General features: G+C 31.2%; 1 long non-coding RNA gene across 4 annotated transcripts in view; it reads right to left on the reverse strand.

Annotated features, from left to right (window-relative positions):
- LOC124963974 (uncharacterized) overlaps nucleotides 1-12,421 on the reverse strand; it is a 289,359-nt gene that overhangs the window by 116,623 nt on the left and 160,315 nt on the right. For all 4 annotated transcript variants that reach the window (XR_007104858.1, XR_007104855.1, XR_007104857.1 and 1 more), the window contains one exon: nucleotides 9,530-9,591. This is a non-coding gene — a long non-coding RNA (uncharacterized LOC124963974). The remainder of the gene's footprint in view (nucleotides 1-9,529; nucleotides 9,592-12,421) is intronic.

The raw sequence follows: 12,421 nt of genomic DNA on the forward strand, positions 1-12,421 counted from the left end.
TTTCATTTAATAATAATGCTGATATAAACATTTCTCTATAAGTTTTTGTGTGGAACTATGTTCATTTATTTTGGTTATGGATTTAGGGGTAGTATTTCCAGGTTATATAATAAGTACATTTTACCTTTTGAGGAACTGCCAGAATATTTTCCAAATAATTTGCAAACCTTTTGCAATCCCAGCAACAATGTGTAAAGTTCTGATTACTCCAGGTTCTTACCAACATTTATAATCTTTTTTCTTAATAGTATCTGTCTGCATGGGTAGGAATTGATTTCTTATTTTCATTTTGATTTGCATTTCACTATGTGCAAGAGATACTGAAGATGGCCATTTGTATACTTTAGTAGCCTTTTTTCCAAAGAAAATAATCTAGATTTTTTCTTTTGTCTTTTGCAATTTTGGTGTCAAGAAGCTATTTTCTTCTATGAGTATAAAAGTTATAACTTTTATATTTATATACTGAATTCACTTTTACTTAGCTTGTGTATATAGTGTTAGGGGATCAATTCCATTCTCTTGCATGTGGCTATTCAGTTGTTACATTTAGTAAGAAAACTATTCTTTATCATTGAATTATTTTCACACCCTTGTCAAAAATTAATAGACCATAATTGTCAATGTTTATTTCTGGACCCTCAGTTCTATTCTATTAATTTATGTATTGATATTTATGCTAGTACCATGCTGCCTTGACTGCAGTATCTTTGCTAAAGTTTTGAATTTGAGAAGTCTGTGTCATCCAATCTGGTTCTTCTATTCCAAGATTATTTTAAAACTTTTCATCCCTTGAGTTTCAGTATAAGTTTAGAAGCAGCTTGTAAATATCTGCTAATAAACCAAATAAAAAGTGAATATGAATTGGGAATGACAATGATGCTGATTTTGGAAAATCAATTTTCAGAGTGACATCATCTTACTAAAGTTAAATCTTCCAATTTATGAATATGGGATACATTTCCATTTATAGGTATTTTCTAACTTTTTACATTATATTATAGCTTTTGTAATGAAGGTTATATATTTCTTTTACTAAATTTATGTGAAATTGTGTTCTTTTTCTACTATTAAAATGAATTGTTTTTTAAATATATATTCTGAATTATTTGTTGCAAGTGTAGATAAATGAAATTGACATATAATCGTATTATGCAACTTATCTGAATTTATTACTTTTTATAGTTTATTTTAGTGGATTCCTGTACATAAGATTTTCTATGTATAAAATCCTTCATCCAAAAATGGAGGTAGTTTAATTTCTTCTTTTATAACCTGTATGTCTTCTACTTCATTTTTTTGACTAAATTGCATTAAAAAGAACTTCCAGTTAAATATTAGATAGAAATAGTAAGAAGAACACACTTTTTATCATACTCTGATCTTAGAAAGTCTTTTCCCTTTTTTTACTTCATATTGTATGGGATGGAAGTTTTCTGTAGATCCCTTTTATCAAATTGAGAAAGTGCTTTGAATTTTTCCTTTTTATTATGAAGGAACATTAATTTTGCAAATGCTGTTTCTGCATCTACTGAGATTATCATTTTCTCTCTTTCATTCTACTGATATATTGTATTTTATTAACTAATCTTCAGATGTTCAACAAATTTGCATTCCTAGGATAAATCTCAATTGTTCATAATTTATGGTCCTTTTTATATGTTGCTCAATTCGATTTTCTCCTATTTTGGTGAAGATTTTTAAATCTTTATGCAAAAATTACTGACAAAATTTCTTTTCTTGTTATATCACCACCTGGTTTTGGAGTCAAGGCAATAGGGGCCTCATAAAATGAATTGAGAAATGTGCCCTACTTTTCTATTTCTTGAATAATTCATGAAAAACATTGTATTAATTACTCCTCAGATATTTAGCAGAGTTCATCAGTGAAGCAATTTAGGTGCATGGTTTTCTCTTGTATTAGTTTTTTTTTTTAATACAAAATCAATCTTTGTACTTGTTATAAGTAAGTCTCGTCAGATTTTCTGTTTCTTCTTGAGTCAGGTTGAGTACTTTGTGACTTTTTAAATTTTTTAGCACTCATTTCATAAACGTTAATAAATGTCTTCATTTAAAATTACCATGCTTCCTAATTTTTTAAACCCATTTGTTATTTAGAAATGTCTTGTTTAATTTCTACATATTAATTTACTGATTCCTTCTTAGTACTTATTTCTAATTTAATCCCATCTTTACTAAAGAATACAGTTTGTATGATTTCAATAAAACTAATTTAGTCTTGGTTTATGACCTAGCATATCATGCTTCACAGAGAATACTCTATATGCACTTGAGAAAAATGTTTATTCAGCTGTTTTTGAGTACAGTGTTCAAGAAATTTCTGCCAGATATATTTATTTTATAGTGTTATTCAAACCATGTATTTCATTGTTGATCATTTGCCTGAAAATTCTATTCATTATTTAAAGAAAAATATTGAAATCTCCAACTATTATTGTTGAAGTATTTATTATTCTCTTCACTTTTTTAAGGTGGCATTTCATGGAATTTAGGGCCTTATTGTTTGGTGCATATATGTTTAAAATTGTGGTATTTTCTTGTTGGATTGATTCTTACTTACAGTTATAAAATATTCTACTTTATCTCCAGTAATAATTTTTATATTAAAAACTATTTTATTTGATGTTATTTGATGTTGTTTTATTTGATGTTAAATATTTGGGTCCTTTCTGAAAAAGTTTCCATTTTTCTTTTGTATTTTGATCCCACTCTCTTGTGTGCTTATATGTCTCATAATTTTTATTGAAATATAGACATTATAAATAATATAGTTTAGTAACTATGAATAATGTTTACCATTCTACTCTGGAGCTTATTTTTCTTGTTTAGATATTGTTATGGTTTGGATGTGAGGTGTCCCCCAAAAGCTCACATGAGGCAATGCAGGAAGGTTCAGAGGAGAAATGATTGTGTTGTAAGAGTCTTAATCCAATCAGCTAATCAATCTCTGATGGGATTAATTGAAGTGGTAGGGTGTGAGTGGAGGAGATTGGAATTGGGCGTGGCTTTAGGGTATACATTTTGTATCTGGAGAGTGGAGTCTCTCTCTGCTTCTTGATCACCATGATGTGAGCTGCTTCCCTCTGCCACTCTCCTCTGTCATGATGTTCAGCCTCACCTTGAGCCCTGGGGAATGGAGTTGGCCTTCCATGAATGAAGACCTCTGAAACCATGAGGCCTCAAATAAACCTTTCCTCCTTATAATTGTGCTGGTTGGATTATTGAGTCTCAGCAGGGAAAAAGCTGACTAAAACACATATTAATTTATTTCACAATTGTGTTGTTCTATTTTGGTGAAATCTGTTTTATTCTCAAGGTGAAAACTATTTTGCTATGTGGAGGCATAGGGGTGGGGCATATGTAGTCACCCTGCAATGACAGTGGTTTTATCAGTATTTCCCTTTAGTCTTTCCCTGCTCTCATTGTTAAGCTGCTGTTAATATATATAGTTGTGAGACTACACTTCGGACAGCTAATTGAGCTATAATTTCCAAAAGTACTTTAGAGCATACACTGCTCTACCATCTGATACTATTCAAATAGGGACCTGCTGTGGTTTGAATGTTTGTTCTTTCCCAAACTCACATTGAACGTTAATTGCCATTGTAAAAATACTAAGAGATGATTTGGCCATGAGGACTCCTCTTTCACAGATGAGGTTATTGCTGTAATAAAAGGGCAAGAGGGGCCACTTTTGCCTTTTCTCCCTTCTATCTTCTGCCATGTGGAAATACAGTGTCCCACCCAGAATGCAGCATGCAAAGTTCCATCCTGGAAGAAGAGAATGAAGTTACCAGACCATAAACCTATAGACTGTGACCTTAGATTTCCCAGTCTCCAGAACTGTGAGCCAATAATTTTCTGTTTATAAATTAACCATTCTCAGTTATTCTGAGAAGGTAGCACAAAAATGAACAAGTTCAGATCCCTTTGCAGGGATAGATTTGGGGTCAATTTTTAAGGTTTCTTCTAATATCAGGAATGCCTTTCTTTACTACTGATTTTCTGCAATTAATGAGCCTTCATTTGGTTTAGATTCCTAAGACAACTTCCACAGATACTAAATGATATTTAAAGTAATTTTTACCAGTTTCTTTCTTTTCTTTTCTTTTCTCACAGAGTCCACACAATTTTTCAAGCAGCCATTTGAAACTGTAAGATTTGATATCAGGTTTTGTAAGAGAATTTCCTCAATGTCTGTTTGGTTCCATTGATGGGTATAAGCAAATTCAGTATCAACAATTGCATTTGTTTGGAAGGACCTTTAGAACCAGCACTATGAACCCACATATTGCCTGTATAAATGCCTAAAGCTTCAGGATAATCAAGTACCTGACAATTAAATTTCTTTACTCCATGGTGTTCTTTTCAGAACCCTCTGTTATCTAGCTCTATTTACCTCCTCTCACCTTCTTCACCTTTTATCTTTACCTCAGCCAAATACAGATACATGGTTGAAAATAATGAGAATTGAGATAGGATAGCATTAAGAAAGAAAAAAATAGTGAAGCAAACATTATTTATTCTGACTCTTATTTCTCAGGTAATCTATTTGCTAGTCAAAAGTATGGTTACATAATGGAATTAAGACAGCAACAGATTTTTCTGGTGGGCTTTTGAGGAGTCAAGATTTAGTATCTTTCAAGGATACAATAGTGCACATCAGTAGGGTTTAAGTTGGTGGAAAGATATAGGAGAAATAAATTGTTTAATAATTTGAATTTATGAATTAATCTTATTTAATATTCTGATGCCTTTAAATTTTTTAAGAATTTTTCATTTAAAAATTTTTATTCATGTAGATAACTTAAATTTATTCTACCATTTAATAATAAAAATAAAGTAGTGTTACCTATATAATGATATAATTTATAACTAAAACATGAAGCATATAATAAAATTTGTTACATTTCAAAGACTTTCATAATAACCACAAAGGAAATCTATTTGAGATTAATACACCACCCTTACTATATCTATGCCCACACATTTCTACTTAATGATCATGGATGCAAGAACATATTTAATATACTTTTCTAAGTGAAAGTTGATAAATGTTGTTAAATACCTCACAGGCATTTAAATTAATATTTCTTAATTTCACAAAATATTCAATTTCTTGTAACAGTTTTCCTCATAAGTGTTAGACTGTAATAATTTTATTTTAAATCCTGTGTTCTTTTCTAAAAATAAGCATTATGATAGTAAATGAGTTGAATTTCTTGTGTGGATTAATAATACAAACCTAAAGAATTTATCATTTTTTTAACTAGAAGATTTCAGAGTGTCCAGTTAATGACTAATGAGAAGAGCAAATCACAGTGTATAAAATGTAGGACGAGAGACATTTTTAAGCATGGTTTCAATAATATTAAGTTTATAGAATAATTCAAATTAATTATTGACAGATTTTTCATCGATTTGTTAATAGCTATGAATCATTTCTTCATTATATTTTTCATTGTATGTTATAAATCTTGTTTATAATATAAGTGTTTTAGAAAAAACTTTATGCAAACATCTGAAGCAATATTTAGCACTCTGATTTATGACAAATTCTAAATTAAACAGTCTACACTAAGGATGTTTCCCTATACTGATTTTTATAAAAATGAGACAATCAAGTTACTCGTAGAACCCAGAAAACACACAATAATTTTTCAAAGGTATTATTCAAAATCAACCCAGTGTTTTGGAACTTTTGTTTTTTTTTTTTTTTTTTCCACTATTAAATAAAAAAAAACACTCTTAAATAAATATGTAAGAGGTACAGTTTATTCTCCTTCTAGGATAGTAATAAATTTCAATCCACATAAAGAGATGATTTGTTGTTACTCTGTTCTCATTGACTGAAAAGTGAGATTAGTTTCTTTAGTTATCAACACTGTCCCTGGTTTCTGAAACTTCTATCAAAACAAACACATCATAAGTTCTGAAGTTTGATGTTTGATGATTTCTATAGCCACATATATGTGGAAATGGTTTTTAAAGGTTATTATATCTCCTGTTTGCCACACTTCATACCACAGTATAGTACCTAAAAGTTAAATGTGTTTTCTTGAAATGAGCTACATGATAAAACAGTGCATAAGAAGAAGGCGATAGGGTGCAGAGCAACTATGCTGCGAAAATGAGTAAACCAGATGTCAGCAAGGCTTGCGCTCAGCTGTGGATGTGTTAATTTTCCCCTAGATCTGCTCAGGAAGCTGGCAGGCAGAATCCCTTGCCTCACAGTTCAGGGAGATAGCTCAGAGAAGTCTCAGAGGCAGAAAATGAATTGACAGGGAAAATTCATTGAAGGCTATTTTATTTTAAAGAGAAAGTGAGATTGTGTTTTAGTAGATTTGTTGTTTACTAACAAGCTTTATAACTAATAACTTCAAGACATAGAGTAGAATAGAACAGAATAGAATAGGACTTATTGAACTCTATGCCTGTGAGTCAATCAACCTCTATTTTCTGATTAGATTGATCGAAAGTTAAGTGATTTAGTGAATATTGTTCCATGAGTCTATGACAAAACTATTATTTTTACCTTGCATGTCCTTAAGTGGGGTGTTCTTAAATTTAAAAATTTAAATTTAAATAAATTAAATAAAATTAAAATTAAAATTTAGGTGCCCTTAAATTGGAGTGTGGAAAAAGCATTCTGCTTCCTCCATCAAGCTATCTTGAATATAGATAGGGTGGCTAAGAAATGGAACCAAAGCTACAACATTGGTCCTGAAGCTTAAGACCTTGAACTACAATCCTCAAACCCTCATCCCTGGCAGGAGCACCATGCCAGCCCTGGAACACTTGCAAGGGACTTTTAAGTGAGCATCGAACAAAATTCAGTTTTGTTTAAGTTATTGTTGGTGTGTATTTTGTAATTGTCAGGTAAACTTTATTTTAACTGACTTAAATCTCTACTGTACACCAGTCAGTAGAGGGAAAAAATTCCCTGCCCTCAAGGAAATTATGTTATGGTGTAGGTAACCAAAGAAAAAAGGGTTAAAAGATGAGAATCAGGATGGAGGACTTTTATTTTATATAAGGTGAAGGGGACAACAAAGTTCTCTGATAAGGTGACATTTGGCCAAAATGTTAAGAAAAAATAGAAACAAATCATCCAGAAACTTGGTGAACAAAGTCTTATCAAACTGAGGTCAAAGCGTTTTTTCTTTGGAGAATTGGAGGATCAGAAAGCAGGTAAGTGTGCCAGGAGCAGAATGTGTGGTGGAAAATGTGGTGGGAGATGTCAGACTTTGTAGCACATTAAAAGAGAAGCTTTCACTTTGACTAAGATGAAAAGTCATTGGAAGGAATCTTATGCAGAGAAATAACATGATCAGATATGTTTATATGGGTCATTGTGATAATCATTTTTACCTGATGTAAAGAATATTATAGTAGTTTTATCAAAATTGAAAGTATATCTAAAGAAAAAAAAAGATCTTGAAATGTGATATTCTCTCAAGAACAGAAAATGTAATGATGGTTTCAGAATATAATCCATAATTTATGCACATAAATTGTTACAATCTATATAGAAAGATTTTATATTTAGCAAGGTGTGTGTTATTCACATATAATCTTCACAAAAGTCCTAAATATTTTGAATACTCATTTTGCATACGAGGGAAAAAGAATCTAAGTTTTTCAAGATCACATATAAAATAATTAGTAGAGTCAATTTTCAAACTCAGAAAATTTAAGTCCAGTACTCCATGCCTTTTTTGAATATTCTCTTAACAATTATATAATATTGGTTTCTAATTAGATTATCCTACAGCCTGTTTAAAGACAGAACATTCCTATGGAATAATTTTTCAATTAATAAGGAAAGAAACCGTATCATGCAATAGATGGAGGATATGAGATAATCTACCTGTTATTCACAATTTTACTGTAATGTATTTTGCGCCACCAGAAGAGATATTGGTCTATTTTGTAATCTGGTTTTATTGAAGCCCAGGGTAGGTAAATGGAGTAAACCAAAATGGGTTAAAGAGTTCCAAATTCATAGTAGATAATAAAAGCCCTTTGGGGTTTTGTTTATTTCTAACTGGTGGAGAATTAATTTGCTCTGCTCCAGGGGGTACCAATCTTCAATTAACACCCAATGTGTGGTTAGCACATTTGTAATGGATTGGCTATATAGTATGATAGAACCAAGAGGCTCAGACCCCTACACAGAGCAGTGACAGGTCTAGAGTTTCTGGGTCTTGGGTTATGCCAAGGGTAGTTTTAGAGCACCTGGATACCTTTAGTCACTTCCTATGGATTGAATCATGCCTGACCACTCACCCATTTGGAAGATATTCAGAAAAGTATTTTAATCTTGGACTACCTCTAAAGATATACATGATAGATGAATTTTTTCCCTGAAAATGTAAAGGAATTCAAATTCTTAATGCATATAGTTAATGATATTGACACTTCCACAAAATGGGATCCTCTAGTTTCATCCAACAACTAGTCAATTTAATAAAAGTCAATTCAAGTATAAATACCTACTGGTGAGACAGTCATATATTTTAAACTACACTGATTTTTCATCCTATTTTGTTACCAATATGGATTCATGTGATAATCAAAGATATTTTAATTGAACTCTAATTTGGATTATGTTAACAATAATTTTGACTTTGTTGAAAGAATTTCAATTTTTATACAGTGACGTATTAAAGTAATAACATTAAAGGTTTTTTTATGCCAAACACTATGTAATATCAGTAATTTTTAAGCTCTCCTATCTTATACATTTAACATTGCAATACTTGTAACAGAGCAAGACTTAAAAAATTGGAGAGATAACTGTAAGGTGTACTAAATGAGGTATTAATAAAATCATGAGGAAAAAAGTGGAAGATGCAATGAACTAAGTAAAATATTAATAAAATAAAGTAGGATTGTTCCAAGTACAGTAATTAACTGTCATTTCAGGGCACAAGTCTCCTTTAGTGTTAATTATATTCCAGTTGAATTTTCTGCAGAACTGTGGGGATGGAGTGGCAAACTAGTACATGATACAATGTCAGCATACATTTCTAGAGGTCTTGTTTCATTTAATCTGATTAAAGGCATGCAGGCATATTTTAGAGAAAAATAGGGAATTTTAGTGATTGTGCCAAAGGTACTCTTCACAATTAAGAATGACTCATTATCTAAAAATATAGAATATTATTTTATTTGTTATCTCACTCCATCAGGCCTTGTGTGATTGTTCTACTGACCAGCAGTCTTCCATTCTCTGTACTCCATGCTGCTTTTCTTAATCAGTATTTATTGTGGTCCTGTGCCTAAAGGATGAGTTCAGGATTTCATTTCTCCTTTGAACCATTTTTTTAAATAAAATCCTAAGAGGAAATCATACGAATAGAAACCTCTTTTCCCTGTGTGCTGGAGTATACACTTTTATGTTCAGGAGTCTAGAAAAGACATTCATTGCTTCAGGTACCATGGTTCACTGCTTGTGATGAATATGGGCAAGTGACAGGACACTAAGAAAAAAGATAAGAAAACTCACAGAGAGATGAAACTAGTCAAGCTGCTTCTTCCATTCAGTCCGCCAAATGACACTGCAGTCACCTATGATGTCAATGAAGCACATGGTCACCTTTGTTTAATGGATTTATTTACTTTTGTGTTTTAAAGAGTTAAGGACACCACTCATGCAACTTTTTTTCTTTTTAAAAGCACACATTACGAAAAGGAAAGAATACTAACTGCAACTTCCCAAATAAAACCTTTCATTAAATAATGAAAGAAGGATGATATCAATATGTTTTTTTATCTGGTCAAGAAATTTCTCCATAACAGTCTTTTGGTGTTCAGGGTTCTAATGGGTTTATGATTACTAATGGCTCTTTAATCTCATCGTCTGCAATGTTAGAGTTTTAAATCTATTTACTTCAATTTCCTGACATGCATCAGAGACAAAGAGTGTATTTACTAGCTTTGTGGGCTTTGTGTTACATTTTTTATTACATTAGAAGGTGCCCAGACTTTCGTATCAGCAAGTTGACTGGATAGTTTGAAAGGAAGGGAAAACAAAAAGAGAAAGTCATCAAATATAGTTTCAGGATCACCATCGTAAATGATATAACATTTATGCTAGATTCACAGTGTGCAAGTGCTTTGTATTCCAAGCAAATTTTGTTCATGTTGGCAGCTTGTGAGTTTGGAAGGGGCCAGACAAAAGAGACACAATTCTTCTCTATACTATTTGCATTAGAGTTTATTTACCATAGCATTTGCTATTCGTAATCTTTCATAGTTTGCAATCCTGCTTCGTTTTGACCTGGTTTGTATTCTGTGAATATATCAAATAAGTTTTTATTTTTTCCTGGTAGGGTGATGATGAAGAGAATCACCTGGATCATCTTGAGCATTTTGCTGAGTTTCTCTTATTCTAAGATTAGCGTGTTTTTCTTCCCTCAGATCTTGTTAAATGTATACTAGGCATCTTATATTATCTTTATGAAAATCTATATTTTAAGTAGAACCCAAACATGATCTACACTAGGTAAGAAAAAACAAAGGAAAGGAAAAAATTTAAAAGAATACTAAATGCCAAATATTAGCACAGACATTAAAAATCTATTCACTTGATTTGATTCACCATCACCCTCTTTCTCAAATATAGTACCATAAAACAAATCCTTGAATACGTATCATTTATTTGTAACACATCAAGGGAAAAAATATATTATTCATACAAACAAAAAGAATTTAAACTTTAATCAGGATATTTAAATAACTTCTTAAAATATTAAAATATTAACTTTATTGTACTATTTAGCACTAAACAACATTGTCTTCTCTTTTGCTCTTTCACTGCCTTTGTTTATGCTCTGGTTATGGTACTTAATATGCTGGGTTTTTAAAAAAATAATACTGCATAATATAGTATAAATCTGTGACTTTTACTTACTTTTATATGTCCAGTGATAACCTACAGTGTTTATTGTGGTCTCATTTAGTTTGATTGAACTGAGTCACTAAGTTGTGCACTCAAGGCTATTTCAGATTTTAAGTGATCGAATACAAAATCATGATATATTTTGTAATTAAGTAAGGCAGTAAATGTATTTATAAAAGCTTTTTACCATTGAATGTTGAAAACAAGTGATGTTTCTCATTGTTCTTTCATTAACCAGAAATTTAATCAGAATATCTAACTGTCCTTGTACTTTTGGTAACTGAGACTCTTGCTCTATTGTATTTAGAAGACAGATAACTTCAACATTAAGTAAGTTAAGTTTTTTGGAGAACAAATTATTGAAATAAATAATTCAGATATATTTAGCACACATACCTCCTGACACCATTTAATTTTAGCCCAAGTATGGAAAACAATGACTAAGATATAATATCCACAGTATATTAGTAAGGAAATCTCAACAACTCAGAACAGAATTTTATTTCTTACTCTCACAAAGTCTAATATAATTTAGAGAACCCTCCAGTATTCCTCTGTGCAGTGACTCAGCAACTTGGGGCCATCTTTTGAATCCATTAGTGCCAAAATGTGATCCACAGAATGTGTACACAGGAAAAGACAGAACCGGGGTTCCTTTGGAGTGTTTGAGTAGTCTGAACCTAGAATAGGTACCCATCACTTTAATTCAAAATGTGTTAACTAACTAGTCTAATGACCCTGTTCAAATACAGGGTTGTAAGGATTATAGGGGAGCACATAGATGTTCTGTCAATATTAAATGATTTTGCCACAGGAGAATGAGAAGAAAATATTCAGGAAGATTCTAAAGGTTACTTGAAATAGATGCTTCCCTTAAACTTGGGGAAAAAATTACCAAAGAAATATTATCAACCAAGAGAGTAGCCTATATTGAATGTTAAAAAAAAAAAAAAAAAGAAAAGAGACAGCAAGAGAAAAACGAAAATGTAAAAGTGGTGATTATTTAAATGTGTTGTGCGGCCAAAGGATACAATCACAATTCAGTTTCAAAAACAGACTAGTGATGGTATTTATAGCAAAATTTTTTTTGTATATAATAATATTATGGTGGTTAAAAATAAACATTGAAAGTGGAGTCAAAATGTATGGGTTAGTCTTAAATTCACCATCTTCTACTTTCAATATGGGCAAGATATATAACTTTTAAGCATCTTCATTTGTATATGCAGAAATTAAACACAGCTCACTCACAGAACTGTCACAAGAATGAAAGGAACTGATATCTATAGAGATCTTAGATTACTGCCAGAAATAAAAATAATGTTTGCAAAACAATTAATTTTTTAACCTTTATTAATTTTTTGATATGTTCTAAGTAGTTTCGATGAGGAATTATAAAAATTAAGGGATTAATTTTTAATTAATTTTGTGTTCATTACAAAAACTAACCCTGCAGATGAAATAATAATCAGAAAAATATTTTAATTGAAGTCACTC

This window comes from Sciurus carolinensis, chromosome 14 (genome assembly GCF_902686445.1).
Source record: "Sciurus carolinensis chromosome 14, mSciCar1.2, whole genome shotgun sequence".
Classification (NCBI taxonomy): Eukaryota; Metazoa; Chordata; class Mammalia; order Rodentia; family Sciuridae; genus Sciurus; species Sciurus carolinensis.